We start from the raw sequence: 15,123 nt of genomic DNA, 5'->3' as shown, positions 1-15,123 counted from the left end.
ATTTAAATGTGGCTTTGCTCCTTTTTTGCATCAATTAAATCAAGAGAAATGTCAGGTATGATTCTTAGGGACCAAGATTATGTTTTTGCTGGGCAAGAGGAATATGCCCTCGAGTGCCTTGGGGATAGAGTTAATTTGGTTTTTCTACGCTTTAGAATTAAAGCCCTATCCGGAATTCTCATGCCTTTTTATCCTTCTAAGCATTTTGATGCTAATGTAGGAAAGTTCAGAAGCGATGACTATTCTAAATATATATTACTTTATTTAATGAGTATCTTCATTAATACTTATGGTTCATCACATGACTACCTTTTTCAAAAGCAAGAGTAGGTGGATGGCAAGCCAACCCTTGTGCCTGCACACACAAAAAGTTTGGAGACCCAAATAAGTAAATTTAATTAGAGATTGCACATGGCATGATTGTGGGATGCAGGCAAATTTACCCTGCCCTACAGCAGGAGGGCTTTGTCCTGGTGTGTAACATTTCAAAGGCCCTTGTTCATGGGAACCATTTCTCCCTTCTGCATAGATGAGTTTGCAGCTGCTGTCAGGTGTAGAGATTTCATTTTAAATACTGAATGTTCTCCAGCTCCTGTAATAACCTGCAGCTGTTTGACCACTCCGTGCAAGAGGCTGAATGTTGTGCATTGTCTCTGGAGCTGCTTCAGACCAAAGCAAAATATTTTCCACTTCCAAGAATCAGTGAAGGGCCACCTATCAGTGGAATTTAAAATATTTCTCCAATTAAGCTCCAGACCTACAGAGTCAGTTTTGAATGTGAGAAGAAAGGGACAGCAAGTCAGCAGAGTTGCTCTAAAAAGAACTGTTCTTGAGATGACAGAGTTGTCTGTTTGGAGCAGCCTTCGGCCCTCTTTCTGAATAAGGAAACACCTGCGTGCAGCAGGGGTGCAAAGCCCTCATTCCCTCCAGGCAAAATGAGAGAGAAAAGTCTGTGGATTTTTCAGTGCTGTTATCTAACGGTCAAGAAGTGAGTGCCTAACTAACAAGCAGCGCATATAGTGTACAGACAATACATGTTAGTTGAATGAATTAAGTACTGAACATCATAATTTTAATAATATTTTAACATTGCAAAACTCCATCAGTCTGAGTTCGAGTTTTTTCCTTAAAATTCTCAAAATACATGCTTGTGAGGTTGTAGCACCGCTCCAAGAGGGGCACCCACAGATGGGTGAAGGGAGAAGGTGCATATCCGCCTGGCAAGCCAGATCAGTGGACCCGAAACTGGCTTGGCACTTAACGGGATCAGAGAGATCCTGGCAGATTTCACTTATATCCCATGTCCTTTTCTATCTGGGCATTTCAGGAGCAGACATTAGACGCTGGTTTATTGCTCGGCTATTACTTTTTCTTCTTTTTAGATTGTTCAGGATTGACCACACTAGACTTGGTCATATTCCAAATACTTGCACCAAGTATCTGTAACAATAAGTGCAAACCTAATGGTATTTAGTTGTGTTCTGGAGGAATTTTGGGTAATGATTATAGATTCTAGAATTAGGAAAAGAAATAATGGGTGTGATTATCATTTCCTTCTGTTATCTATTCAACCCCTCTGTCTTGCTTTTCTTTCCGTCATAAAAATAGAATAGAAACAAAATGTCAAGGTTTTGTTTTTGCCACTGGATTGTCATATGTATTCATTTAATTTTTCTCCACAGAAACAAGATGTCCTTGACTGAGGGGACATTTAGGGCCTAGAATACAAGGTTACACAATAGGGTTTGGTGCACAGAGTTGCTGAAGCTGACCCCTTCTCTGTCCTTGTCCCAAACCTGAGGACCTTACTCAGAAGAGACTCTGGGATTTGTCATATTGTAATGTCCACAGGAAACAAGCTGTGGGTCTGAGAAAGCCAACCATGCTGGGGTTTCTCATGTGAATGCTGGATAGTATTCATCTGTGTTCCCTTATAGGGACACAGTAGTACTGAAGCCTGCAGAGTTGGACACCAGGATCCCAAGAGCAAATGTCTTTTAACTCAGAGCTGTGACTCAGGGGCCTCAGTAGAGGGTCTTCATCTTAACTGTGTTTGCCCAAGAACTGAAGGGCCCTTTACAGTAGAGTCCTTCAACCACGAAGGGAATGACAATTTGGGATCCTTGTAGGATACACTAAGAGGATACAGGAAAGGAGGGCAATGGAGAGGAGAAAGGGAACATTCCTTCATTTACGCCCCTGCGTTGTACCTAACCTCACAGCCTCACCAAAGTCACGGGCCACAGCTTCCGGCAGCAAAGCTGCGGGATCCAGGAGTCTCCCGGGACAACTCCTGATGAATGGTTATGCTGAATTGTTGATCCAACCTGGAGCAACTTGCCTTTCCTTCCCTCTACACCTCTGACGTCTCTGAGCTTCTTTCCAATGAGATCACTAGTTTGAGGGCAGTGCACATGAAACCTAACCACACTGCTGTGCCTCTTTTTATTACAAACTTTTTCCTCCCAACAATTTTTAGGGTGCGGTGTGTAAACGTACACGCGAACTTTTTTTTTTGTCGGAACTGAGAAAGACGATGAAGCATTAGGGATGGCCTAGGTTTGGATATGCAATAGCAGCAGATCCTTCCACTTAACCCCATGCAAAAAAAAAAAGAGAGAGAGATTCTGTGTATTCCAGCCTCTGTCACCCTGGCAGCACCTCCTTCAGGTCACTCCGGTGAGCTCGGACTTATGACCAGTTTTCAAAGACCATCCCTGCGCGGAACCGAGAGGCTAAGGTACAGTTTTCAAATGTGGAGTTTCCTCTTCAGGACCTCCCAACTCATTTGTGTCCCAGCCCATTTGGGGGAGGACGGAGAGAGTCACTCGCTAAAAGGCTGAGTGCCCACAGCTGGCCGCGCTGAGCTGTTTCTGAAGCTCAGAGCAGCTATGACTCATCCCTCCCACAGTCCGTTAACTTCTCACTCCTCTTACGAGACCAGCTACCCTTCTCACTCTGACTCCTACAAACCCACCTATTTTCAAATTTGCTCAATAACCGTGACATTCAAACCCAACCTGCTCCTTGCACAGGATGCTGAGAAAACACACAGGGGAAGTCGAGGGTCTGCAGTAAATACTAATGACCATAAGGTGAGGACTATTTTCTTGGACTCTGGGTGGTAAGAAATAGGTGCTAGGAAGAGACTCCAGCACGTTTTAGGACATGTGCCCTCTTGCCCAATCAAGTTAAAGGAATTCAGTCATCCTAAATGGTGATTTTCAGGAAGTCACACCAGATTTTAATTGAATTCACAGGCTCCTGCATGATTACGAACATAATACTTTGGGTACCCAAACAGGATTGAGCTGGTAACAATAGAGCTAAAATGATTTTCTGCCTTAAAGTAGTAATGCTAAAGTTATTCTCCCTGTGACACTTTCAGGCCCTGTTGCCAAAGTCACAAAAGTTAAAAAAAAAAAAAACAAAACTTTTTTTTTCAGAGAAGGTTCAGGTCTTTCCTCCATGGCTCCAGGTGCCAAGGCGATTAAAAAATGCAACAGGGGCTTCCCTGGTGGCGCAGTGGTTGAGAATCTGCCTGCCAATGCAGGGGACGCGGGTTCGAGCCCTGGTCTGGGAAGATCCCACATGCCGTGGAGCAACTGGGCCTGTGAGCCACAACTACTGAGCCTGCGCTTCTGGAGCCTGTGCTCCGCAACAAGAGAGGCCGCGATAGTGAGAGGCCTGCTCACCACAGTGAAGAGTGGCCCCCGCTTGCGACAACTAAAGAAAGCCCTCGTACAGAAACGAAGACCCAACACAGCCAAAAATAAATAAATAAATAAATAAATAAAAAGTATCAGGATGAACTTATTAAAAACAAACAAAAAACCACACTCTAAATGAAAAACATCTCTCTGTATTGCTATGGAGTGGTTTCCAGAATACAGTGTGAATAAAGCAAGGTGGAGCTATATTTATATATGTTTTTAAATAGAAGGATAAACCACAAATAAATTTGAAAAAATAATTCCCTAGATTGAGGGAACCAGTTAGAGGTGAAGGGTAGAAACTAGATTTCTCTGAAAAAAAACTTTGTTTTGTAGATTTTACTTTGGAAGCATGATTATAAAACAAAATTGAATAAAAGAGAAAAAGACAAAACTCTTAGAATAAAAACAATAGGCTCACAAAATCATACAGATGAGCAAACTTTCTAAGCAAATACAGTGCTTTGTATTTGCTTAGGAAAATAAACACGTGTTTGTTCATTTGGACCTTCTTAAAAGAAGTACTGTGGCTTAAGCTGGCAAACTAGTTTTTCTCTGGGATCCATAGACTAGAGATGGGAATATAAACCCTAAATCTTAAAGAGAACATTCTGTAATGAGAAATGCCTATTTGCTCATTCTTTTCCTATGTAAAATTTTTAAATTTCCATTTTTCATAAAGAAAGTAAATCTAACTGAATCATTCCTCTGCTGAAAACCCTCCAAGGACTCCCCACTGCTTACCTGAACAAGCATGGTACACATTCCCTCAGGGGTATCTGAGATGATTTTCAGTGATCCAAGGATAAATATTTTCTAAGTTTTTAATTGTAATGCATTTATTGTAAAGTGTATTAGAAAAATAAAACTGGTATAACAAAACTGTGATTTCGGGGATATTACTGCTTAGGCCAAGGTTAAGTAAAAATGAACTGATTTTAGTATTAAATAATATTATAGAGACAACACGGATACGGCAAAAATTTAAAGAGAGTGGGGAAAAAGCTGTTTTGGAAACAATGGCTGACAAGATGGAGTTCAAGTTTTTCCACATGGCACACACGGTGCTTACCTCTCCAACCTCATTTCTTGCCACCTCTTGCTTAGCATTTTATGCTTCAGCAACAAACACCAAATACCACTGGTTTTCCACTCTCCCATCGGTGTCTTGGGTTCCTAAGCCCACCTTTTTCTACTCACCTACCTTCTGAACTCCAAATTATCCTTTAAAACAGCTTTCAGGCAGACCATACACCTGTACTTCTGCTCTAACTGCACTTGCCCACAATATCTGGGAATGATCTCTTTGTGTGTTTTTAACCCACAGGACTTTGAGCTCTCAGGGCAAGGACTGTCTTATTTACCTTTGTATCGCCAGTGGTAACACAGTAATTATTAACTCAATAATTTCTTGCGTAAAACCTAGAGTCGGTATGGAATAAGTTTAGTCATAAAATGGTAGTGCTTTTATTGAAATCTCTTCTATGTGCAAGCCACGGTAATGGACAATTGGAATCAAAGAAGAATGAGAATAAACCGTTCAGGGAGGTTATCATGATCTCATTTAAGCCTCAGAATGATTTTATGGGTTAGGAATTATTCTCTATCTTACAGATGAGAAATCTGAAGCTGAGTGGCAGCAATATAGCATAATGGCTAAAGGATTGATTTCTGCCATTAGAAAGCCTGCGTTCAAATCCATTTAATAGCTCTGAATGGGTTACTCAACCCCTGTAAATCTTCGTTTCCTCTTCCATAAAAGGGAATACTGATAACAATACCTATCTCTTAGGGTTGTTTTCAGGATTAAATGAGATAAGGTTGATAAGGCCACTTCAACAGTGCCTGGCACATAGTATTTATTAAATCTGCATATATATATCACATTAATTAAAATATATATCACAATAAGTATAATATAATAAATAAAAAAGACTGTTGTGCTGCTTCAAGGTCTGCCTCAGAAACAGAAGACAGGGCTTCCCTGGTGGCGCAGTGGTTGAGAGTCCGCCTGCCAATGCAGGGGACGCGGGTTCGTGCCCCGGTCCGGGAGGATCCTACATGCCGCGGAGCGGCTGGGCCCGTGAGCCATGGCCGCTGAGCCTGCACGTCCGGAGCCTGTGCTCCGCAACGGGAGAGGCCACAGCAGTGAGAGGCCCGCACACCGCAAAAAAAAAAAAAAAAAACAGAACACATAAGTAAATTATATCCAAAAATAATTTAAAAGCAACTTAAAACTTTATATCATCTTTTGAAAATGCCATAGAAATTTTCCTTTGTAATACACAACAAAATGTCTATAACATCCTCCTCATCCAGCAAAAAAGCCCTACTGATCACAGCATTCAACTACATCCAATTTTTTTTTCCATGTCTCAACCCCGTCCCCCCAAAACAGAACAAATCTCTCTCTTCAAACACACCCTATGCTGGCTCTTTTACTTTTTAACCATCTCATCTCATCTCCCAAACCCTTTATCTTCTTTCCTCAAGTAACTTTCTACCTGTTCATTGTAAATCAATTTTGCTGTGAACCTAAAACTGCTCTAAAAAATAAACTCAATATTTTAAAAACATCTTCAGAGCCTTCTTGGTGTATATGCTACATCACAACTCTTCAGCACAGTCTGGACAAAACCAACTATATTTTTCATCAGAGTAATAATGAAATTATAACAGGTAGTATTTTTTGAACGTTTCTTATATGACAACCAGTGTTGTAAGTACTTCACATATATTATCTCATTTAGTCCAGACCACCCCATCCCCACGCCACCAGCCATTAACTTCACTCTGATCTGTTGAGTAAGGCAAAGATACCAAGATGGCAAAGACAGACTTATCCTCAGCGGGCAGGACCTTATAAATATGTTACCTCTTCTTTCCATGTCTCATTAAGTTAACCTCCCCAAATCACATACTTAGTAATGGAAGAGGTAACATTTCTCTCTGACCCAAAAACCCACAGTTTTCGCAAACTCCATGAGGATAAAAGACAAAATTATTCAAAGCAGAGCTGTCTCAAACTATAGTGTTGAAGAACAGATCAGTGGCTGCCAGAGGTGAGTGTGAGTACAGAGATACAGCACAGGGAATTTTATGTGATGGTAGAATTGTTCTGTATGCTGACTGTGCAGCTGGTTACATGAATTTATATGTGTTAACATTCATACAAAGTCCATTTACCTGTAGGATGATTTTTTTTCAAAGCAAAGCTGTTTCAACACTTAGAAATTTTCTCCTATACAATGTGGATAAAATTGAAATCGATTCCAAAATTAAAAAGTAAAAAAATCTAAGCTGTCTTTCCGTTCTTCCTCTAGCAGAGCTGTACCCAAGGGTCAGCCCTTGGTAAAGCTGTGACTAAGCAAAGGCTCCTCTTACCCTCCTCCTCCCTTTCCGAGCATCTGTCTTCCTCTCCCGATTCCCCACACCCCCCAAACCACAAGCAGGGAACCCATGGGTTCATACTGCCCTCCCCACAAATGCACAGGCTTTGCTGTGTGCAACATCCAGGCCCACTGCCCTTGAGCCCCTGCACTGGGGAGCTCCCCCATTCCACAACTGTTTATCAGAACTCATTTCCTTCACATGAGGTTCCGCTCTCAGCTAACTGCCAGAGCAGGAAGGATCCAGTAACCCCATCTCACCAGTGGAGGTGTCAACAACCAAGAATGACTGAATGGGATAGAAGTATCAGTCGGGAGGAGACAGATCACAGGGAAATCTTGGGCAGAGAAGCTTTCAGAACATCATTCAACTCATTCTTTGCAGTATGAGAGGCCTGCCCAGTCCGGCCTCAAAATATACACAAGCCATCTCAGAAAGATGTCATTCCTCAGAAGCCTTCAGAATCGTAGGAGAGGCTGTATATGTGTTGGGGGGCAGACTCTCTGTACTTTCTGCCCAATTCTGCTGTGACCCTAAAACTGCTTTAAAAAATAAAGTCTATTTAAAAGAGGTCTTCAGGGCTTCCCTGGTGGCGCAGTTGTTGAGAGTCTGCCTGCCGATGCAGGGGATGCGGGTTCGTGCCCCGGTCCTGGAAGATCCCACATGCCGTGGAGCGGCTGGGCCCGTGAGCCATGGCCGCTGAGCCTGTGCGTCCGGAGCCTGTGCTCCGCAAGAGGAGAGGCCATAACAGTGAGAGGCCCGCGTACAGCAAAAAAAAAAAAAAAAAAAGAAAAAAGGAGGTCTTCAGGGACTTCCCTGGTGGTGCAGTGGTTAAGAATCCGCCTGCCAGTGTAGGGGACACAGGTTCAATTCCTGGTCCAGGAAGATCCCACACGCACGGAGCAACTAAGACCGTGCGCCACAACTACTGAGCCTGCTCTCTAGAGCCCGCGAGCCACAACTACTGAGCCCACATGCCACAACTACTGAAGCCTGTGCGCCTAGAGCTGGTGCTCTGCAACAAGAGAAGACACCGCAATGAGAAGCCCGCGCACTGCAACGAAGAGCAGACCCCGCTCACCGCAACTAGAAAAAGCCCGCACGCAGCAACGAAGACCCAATGCAGCCCAAAATAAATAAATAAGTAAATAAATTTTAAAAAATAAAAAAATAAAAGAGGTCTTCAGAGCCTTCTCAGGATATATGCTACATTACAATTCTTCAAAACTGACTGTATTATTCATTAATAACGATAGTAACAAATATTATACTATAGATAGTATTTATATATTATATTTAATAATTTTAGTATTATAAAATTATATTTATAAATTATATTTAATAATATATAGTATTATAAATAATGATAGAATAATAAAATAATAACCGCTAGTATTTTTTGAACACTTATGACAAGCACTGTTCTAAGTGTCCCCTATGTGTTGCCTTATTTCGTTCTCTAACGATCCTAACAGGTAGATAGTATTATTATCTCAGTTTAACAGGTGAAGAAATTGAGGCAAAAGCGGTTAAAGCAATTTCTTGTGATTGACATGGAGATGTTGCACCCAGATGTCCGGTCTTGCTGCCCACCTGTGGGAAGCAGAGTGGTCAGTCTTCTGCTATCAGCTCCTTCAGAGTCGGCCGCAGGTGCAGGGCACCCCTGGCCTGCAGTCCTCCCCCTCTGGGGCAGCACACACCAAACTTCTGCACAAGTTCCCTGTAAAAAAGGCCTGGCCACTTCAGCCCAGTGCAGGATACTGACAGTCGGGGTTGGCTGAGGCTGTGTCAGACCTGCATCTCACTTCCATCCCTTCCTCCAGCCAGTCCTGCTCTTGCCTTGCCTTCCTAAGTCCTGATCCTTCATAAACATCCTGCACCCCAAACTCTGTCTCGGGATAGGCTTCCAGAGGACACAACCTACAGCACTCACCAGGGGTCACGCAGCTGCTAAGCGGTGATGCCATTTGGCAGTCTGATGAGCTTAAGCTCTGTGAAACGCTGCTTCCAAATATAAAAACAAATACAGGACACTCTGATAGTAATTTAGCAAGGGCTGAAACCATTACTTGGAATATCTGAAACTGTCTTTAATTTTTTATATCTGCTTTATTGAGTTAAATTCACATATCATAAAAATTCACCCCTCTCAAGTATACATACAATTCAGTTTTCAGTATATTCCCAAAGCCGTGCAACCATCGCTACTATCTAATTCCAGAACATTTCATCACCTCAAAAAGAAAGTCTGTACCCTTGAGCAGTCACTCCCCATTTGTCTTCAATTTTGGTCTTCCTGAACAATAATTAAACTATTCATCTGTTTGTGCCAGTTATGAAATTTATCTACCATCATCCAAGGTACAAACTTTCCTAATTTCACTCTCTTTTAAAGTACCAAAGACATAAACATGTTCAAATTCTTGTTTGGTAATCTCATTCTTTGGAATTTATTCTTTTGAAAAAAATTACAAAAGATGGGGGGAAAATCAGTTTGCATAGTTTATAAAACTGAAAAACTGGGAAAAACTTTTGTTCATCAAGGGGATTTGGTTAATTAAATCACAGCACATTAACGAAGTGGAATATTATGTATCCATTAAAGACTAAAGAGCAACAAGAAAAATGCCTGGTATAACATTAACCATAAAAGCAGAATATAACATTGCATCTACAACTATGTGAAATATGTACACATGGATAAGGATCGAAAGGAAATGGAGAAAGATGAAAACAGTTGCTGAGGCAGGATGTTGAAAATGAATTATTTTCATTCATCTGAGTTCCTTTATTATTGTCAAAAGGTGGTCCCTTGCAATGAATAAGAATTAGAGGGAAATTCCATATAATCTACTCTTGCCAGTGAAACTTCTCATTCAGAAGGGGAGGTAAGTACAGCATACAATTCTTGTTAAGAGCAAGGATTTTGGGGTCATACGGACTTGGATTTTAATTCTGGCTCTGATACTTCGGAGATGTGACCTCAGGCAATAATCTAACCTCTGTAAGACTCATTTTCCACAACTATTAACAGGGGCTCATGGCACATCTGCCCCATAGGGCTGGTGCAAAGATGCAGTGAGATAGTCGTTTCGTGTCTAGCACCACTTTGGTAGCTACTGCTAGTTTTGCTGCAATGGTTCTGGGAGTGACGGTGATGGTACCGACAAGGGGACAGGAGAACAGAGGTTTTGGTTTATGAAAATATTACTAACACTGAAAAACTTGAATTGCAGTAAAATTTTACACTGAATACACAGGCAGAGGACTTTCTATTCTCTCTATCAATTGATTACTCCAATTCAGACCAAATGAGCATTGCTTCAAAGGAGAGCTGGAGTTGCCGGCATTATTATCCCTTCTCAGCTGGAGACACCCAGAAATCTGTACCAACAAGATGCTCATTTGTGTCCTGGTTGAAAACATCATCAAAGAAAATCAATTACAGCGGAATTTGTGTGACTCATTTTATTAACGAATACAGTGCCTACTAACTGTTCTCATTGTTGTAATTGTTGATATTATCATTACTAACAAAGAGCCAGTGTGGCACATCAAGCAAGCCTCACTCTTGCCTTTGTCTTTACTCCCTTTGTGGATGAGCTGTCCTCTTCTCCAAGGCCCATGCCTCCTTCGCACACAGGATACCAGCCCAGACTTTCCTGCCCACTCAAGGACTCTGTCAGTTCCTCTTACTTTTGCGTCTGTTTGTCCTCTCCCCTCATCAGAATATAAACATGCTATAGCATAGCCCAACTTAATAAAAAACCAAAATCCATGCTTGATCCCATATCCCCTTCTAAGTACGCCGCATTTCTCGATTCCCCTTTACCCCCAAACTCCCTGAAAGAGAATAGCAGAATCCTGAAAATTACTGAAGCTATAATTGGCACACAGTAAACTGTATGTATTTCATATGTACGATTTAATAATGTACAGTGGGCATATGTATATACCCATGAAACGCTCACCACATTCAAGACAGTGAACATATCACCCTTGAAAGTTGCCTCATACCCCTTGGAAATCCCTTCCCTCCCACCCCTTACTCCCGGCAACCACTGATTTCATTCTGTCACTATGTATTCATTTGCGTTTCCCAGAATTCTTATAAATGAAATCATACAATATGTACTCCTTTTTTTTGGTCTGTCTTCTTTCACATAGCTTAATACTTGTGAGATTCATCCATGTTGCAACATGTACAAATGTTTCATTCCTTTTTATTGCTGAGTATTATTTATTTATACCACAGTTTATCCGTTTACCTGTTGATGGATGCTTGGGTTACTTCCAGTTTAGGGCTATTACAAATAAAGCTACCATAAACATTCATGTACAAATCTTTGTACAGAGATATGCTTTCATTTGTCCTGGGTAAATACCTAGATGGAATGGCTGGATCATTTCAAAACAAATGCAAAATTGTTTCCAGGTTGTTTGTACAATTTTACATCCCCACCAGCAGTGTAGGAGAGTTCCAGACCCTTCACATCCTAATCAACACTTGGGATGTTATCAGATTTTTTTTTTTTTTACCATTCCAATAGTTGTGGTTTCTCATTGTGGTTTTAATTTGCATGTTCCTACTGATGAATGAAGTTGAGCATCTTTTCATGTGCTTGTTTGCCATCCAGAAACTTTTTTTGGTGAAGCGTCTGTTCAAATCTTTGCCCATTTTTTATTGAGTTGGTTTCTTTTTGTTGAGTTTTGAGAGTTTTTTTTTTAATATCCTGGATATATATCCTTTCTTGGACATAATTTACAAATATTTTATCGCAGTCTTTTCATTCTCTTGACAGTGTCTTTTAAAGCGCAGAAATTTAAATTTTGATAAGTACAATTTATAATATTTTTATGCATTGTACTTTAGGTGTTGTATTTAAGAAATCTGTGCCAAATTCAATGTCATAAATGTTTTATCCTATGTTTTCGTCTAGAAATTTCATAGTTTTAGGTTTCATATTTGTCTATAATCCGTTTGAGTTAATTTTTGTATATTGTGTGAGGTATATGGATTGAAGTCTTTCTCTTTTCTTTTCTTTTTTTTTTTGGTATCTAATTGTTCCAGCACCACTGGCTGGAAAAACCATCCTTTCTTCACAGAATTCCCTTTGCACCTTTGTTGAAAATTCAATTGTTCATATGTCTGTGGCAATACTTCTTGGTATCTTCATTCTGCTCCACTGATCTATTTGTCTCTGTCTATGACAATATTACACTGTCCTGATTACTGTACCTTTATAATAAACCTTGAAATCAAGTAGCGTTAGGCCTCCAACTTCATTCTTCTTTATAAAAGTTGTTTTGATTGTTTTAGGTCCTTTCATTTCCACATGAATTTTAGAACCAATTTTTCAATTTCTACAAAAAATCCTGTTGAGATTGTAATCTGGATTGTGTTAAATCTATAGACCAATTTGAGGAGATTAACATCTTAACGATATTGAGTCATATATATGTATGCCATTGAATAAGGATCCTCCACACACTTAGGTCTTCCTCTCAGCAATGTCTTATAGTTTTCAGTGTACAGATATTCCACATCTTTTTCAGATTTATCCCAAAATATTTTATATTTTTGATGCTATTATAAATGGAATTGTTATTTTTAAATTTCAATTTCTGATTGTTCATTGTTTATATATGTAAACAAAATTGGTTTCTGTGTATTGGTCTTGTATCCTGCAACCTTTCTAACTTCACTAGTTCTAGTAACTTTTTTGTAGATTCCAAGAGATTTTCTACATAGACCAAGGGTTGCAAACTATGGCCCATGGGCCACATGTGGTCTGATGCTTGTTTTTTAAGTGAAGTTTTACTGAAATACAGACATGCTTGTTTGGTTATATATATTGTCTACGGCTGCTTTGGCACTACAATGGCAAAGGTGAGTAGTGCAACAGAGATAATACAGTTAAGCATGTCACATGCAAATAAAGACAGTTTTGTTTCTACAACCTTCAGTACAATGCTGAATATGACAAAAAGCGTTCCTGTAAGTATTCTTGAGCTTTGTCCTGCGATGTTAAGATACTTGGAAATGATTTGATCTTTTTGGATCTTGCCTTTAAGATCTTGTTCTCGTCAGGCAAGAGCACAGAAATGTTCCAACTATGGCTAATTAGTCTCATCACTGAGGCAAAAGCTTCTGGGTACAGTAACAAATGCCATGTGAATCTTGCTGTTTTCCACTGTGGATAGAGGAAAAAGGCACTGTTACCAATACTGTGTGAGCACCAGACACTGTTTCTGCTAATCATTTTAGAGGGACCATATTCGGATGAGTATTCGGATAAAAAATCAAGAGGGACCCTCTGCAGATCTTTGAAATTCTCTCTCAGTGCTCTCTTCTCTCCAGTACTCTGTCTTGTGACCTCCAGCCACCTTGGTCTCCCTAGACTCTCAGCTCTATCTCCTCAACTCATGGAGTCCACCAGGCTCTGTCCCCCTCCCTGTGCTGAGACCTGAAAACTCTCTTAAGGTAGTAAGCTGTAGCAGTCATATGTCTCACTCATTTATTTTCTTGCCTCTCAGGCATCATTGTCTTTTGTTGCCTGTTGCCCAAAGTCTTTCAAACCACTCTTTCATATATTTTGTCCATTTTTAAATTGTTTCGTGCAAGAAAGTAAAAATGGTCCCTGTTATTCCATCTTGGCTAGAAGTGAAAGTCTCCCTTCCTGCTACTTTTGTTCATGAAAATGTCTGTAAGTAAAACAAATTAAGAAAAAAAGGAGGGGGGGAAGAGAGACTCCTTGAAAGAGTCTTCCATTTCCACTTCATTCCTTCCCATTCTTTCTCAAACTCACTCCAATCTCTTGTCCCCAACACTGTTGAATCAAGTTCTTCGGTGAACTCCAACACACGACTCTCAGTCCTCATTTTACTCACGCTCACAGTTTGTGACACAATTAATCACTTCCTCCATCTTTTTCCCCTTCACATCCAAGATACCACACACACACTCTCCTGGTTTTGCAGCTATCTGCATCTCTTTTATTGCACCCTCTTCCTTTTTCCAACCTCTCAAAGTTGGGGTACCCTGCAATCCATCTTCAGAACTCTTCTTTTCTCTATTCATACTCCTTCCTTTAATCACTTCATTCAGTCCCAAGATATCGAATACTATCTGCACACTCACTTGTATTACCGCTCTGATCTCTTCCAGAATTATACACATATAATTTTTTACTTGACAGTTCTATAAGGATTTCTTTTTTTTCTTTTTGCGGTACGTGGGCCTCTCACTGTTGTGGCCTCTCCCGTTGTGGAGCACAGGCTCCGGACGTGCAGGCTCAGTGGCCATGGCTCACGGGCCCAGCCGCTCCGCGGCATGTGGGATCTTCCCGGACCGGGGCATGAACCCGTGTCCCCTTCATTGGCAGGCAGACTCTCAACCACTGCGCCACCAGGGAAGCCCTATAAGGATTTCTAATAGGCATCTCAGACTTGCATGTAAAAAGCAAAGTCTTGATTTTTTGTCCTCTAACCTGCTCTCTTTCATGAGGGTTCCCCATATCAGTAAATGGCAACAGTGTCCACTCAGTTGCCTACATCAAAACCTTTAATCACCCCCAGTTCCTCTCTTTCTCTCACACCACAATCCATCTACAAACCCAGAGAGTCATATCTTCAAACTCTAACCACTTATCAATTCTACAGCTAACACCCCGCTCCAAGCCAATATCATCCTTCACCTGGACTACTAAAAGTAACCTCTTAACTGGTTTCTCTACAATATGTTCTCCATGTAAACAGCTGTAGTGTTACTTTTAAAGCATAAGTCATCCGAGTTGGCTTTTTTACAGAAATTGATGAGGTGATCATAAAGTACATGTGGAATTTCAAGGGACTCAAAATAGCCAAAAAAATATTGAAAAAGAAGAACAAAGTTGGAAGGCTCATATGTCCCAATTTCAAAACATATTACAAAACTACAGTTTTCAAGACTGTGTGGCACTGGCATAAGGATAATACATAGCTCAATGGAAGAGAATAAGAATCCAGAAATAAACCCACA

The 15,123-nt window shown here is 40.7% G+C and overlaps 1 long non-coding RNA gene across 4 annotated transcripts in view; it reads right to left on the bottom strand.

Moving 5' to 3' along the window:
- LOC137216062 (uncharacterized) overlaps window positions 1-15,123 on the bottom strand; it is a 41,806-nt gene that overhangs the window by 19,483 nt on the left and 7,200 nt on the right. The window contains exon 1 of one of the 4 annotated variants that reach the window (XR_010939574.1): window positions 4,910-5,092. The exons of the other annotated variants lie outside the window; for them this stretch is intronic. This is a non-coding gene — a long non-coding RNA (uncharacterized lncRNA). Of the gene's footprint in view, window positions 1-4,909; window positions 5,093-15,123 lie in introns of those variants that run through there. 4 annotated transcript variants of the gene reach the window in all.

The sequence above is a fragment of the Pseudorca crassidens genome, chromosome 21 (genome assembly GCF_039906515.1).
Source record: "Pseudorca crassidens isolate mPseCra1 chromosome 21, mPseCra1.hap1, whole genome shotgun sequence".
Classification (NCBI taxonomy): Eukaryota; Metazoa; Chordata; class Mammalia; order Artiodactyla; family Delphinidae; genus Pseudorca; species Pseudorca crassidens.
Note: the sequence above shows the minus strand (reverse complement) of the source record. Positions and strands in the feature narration are given on the sequence as shown.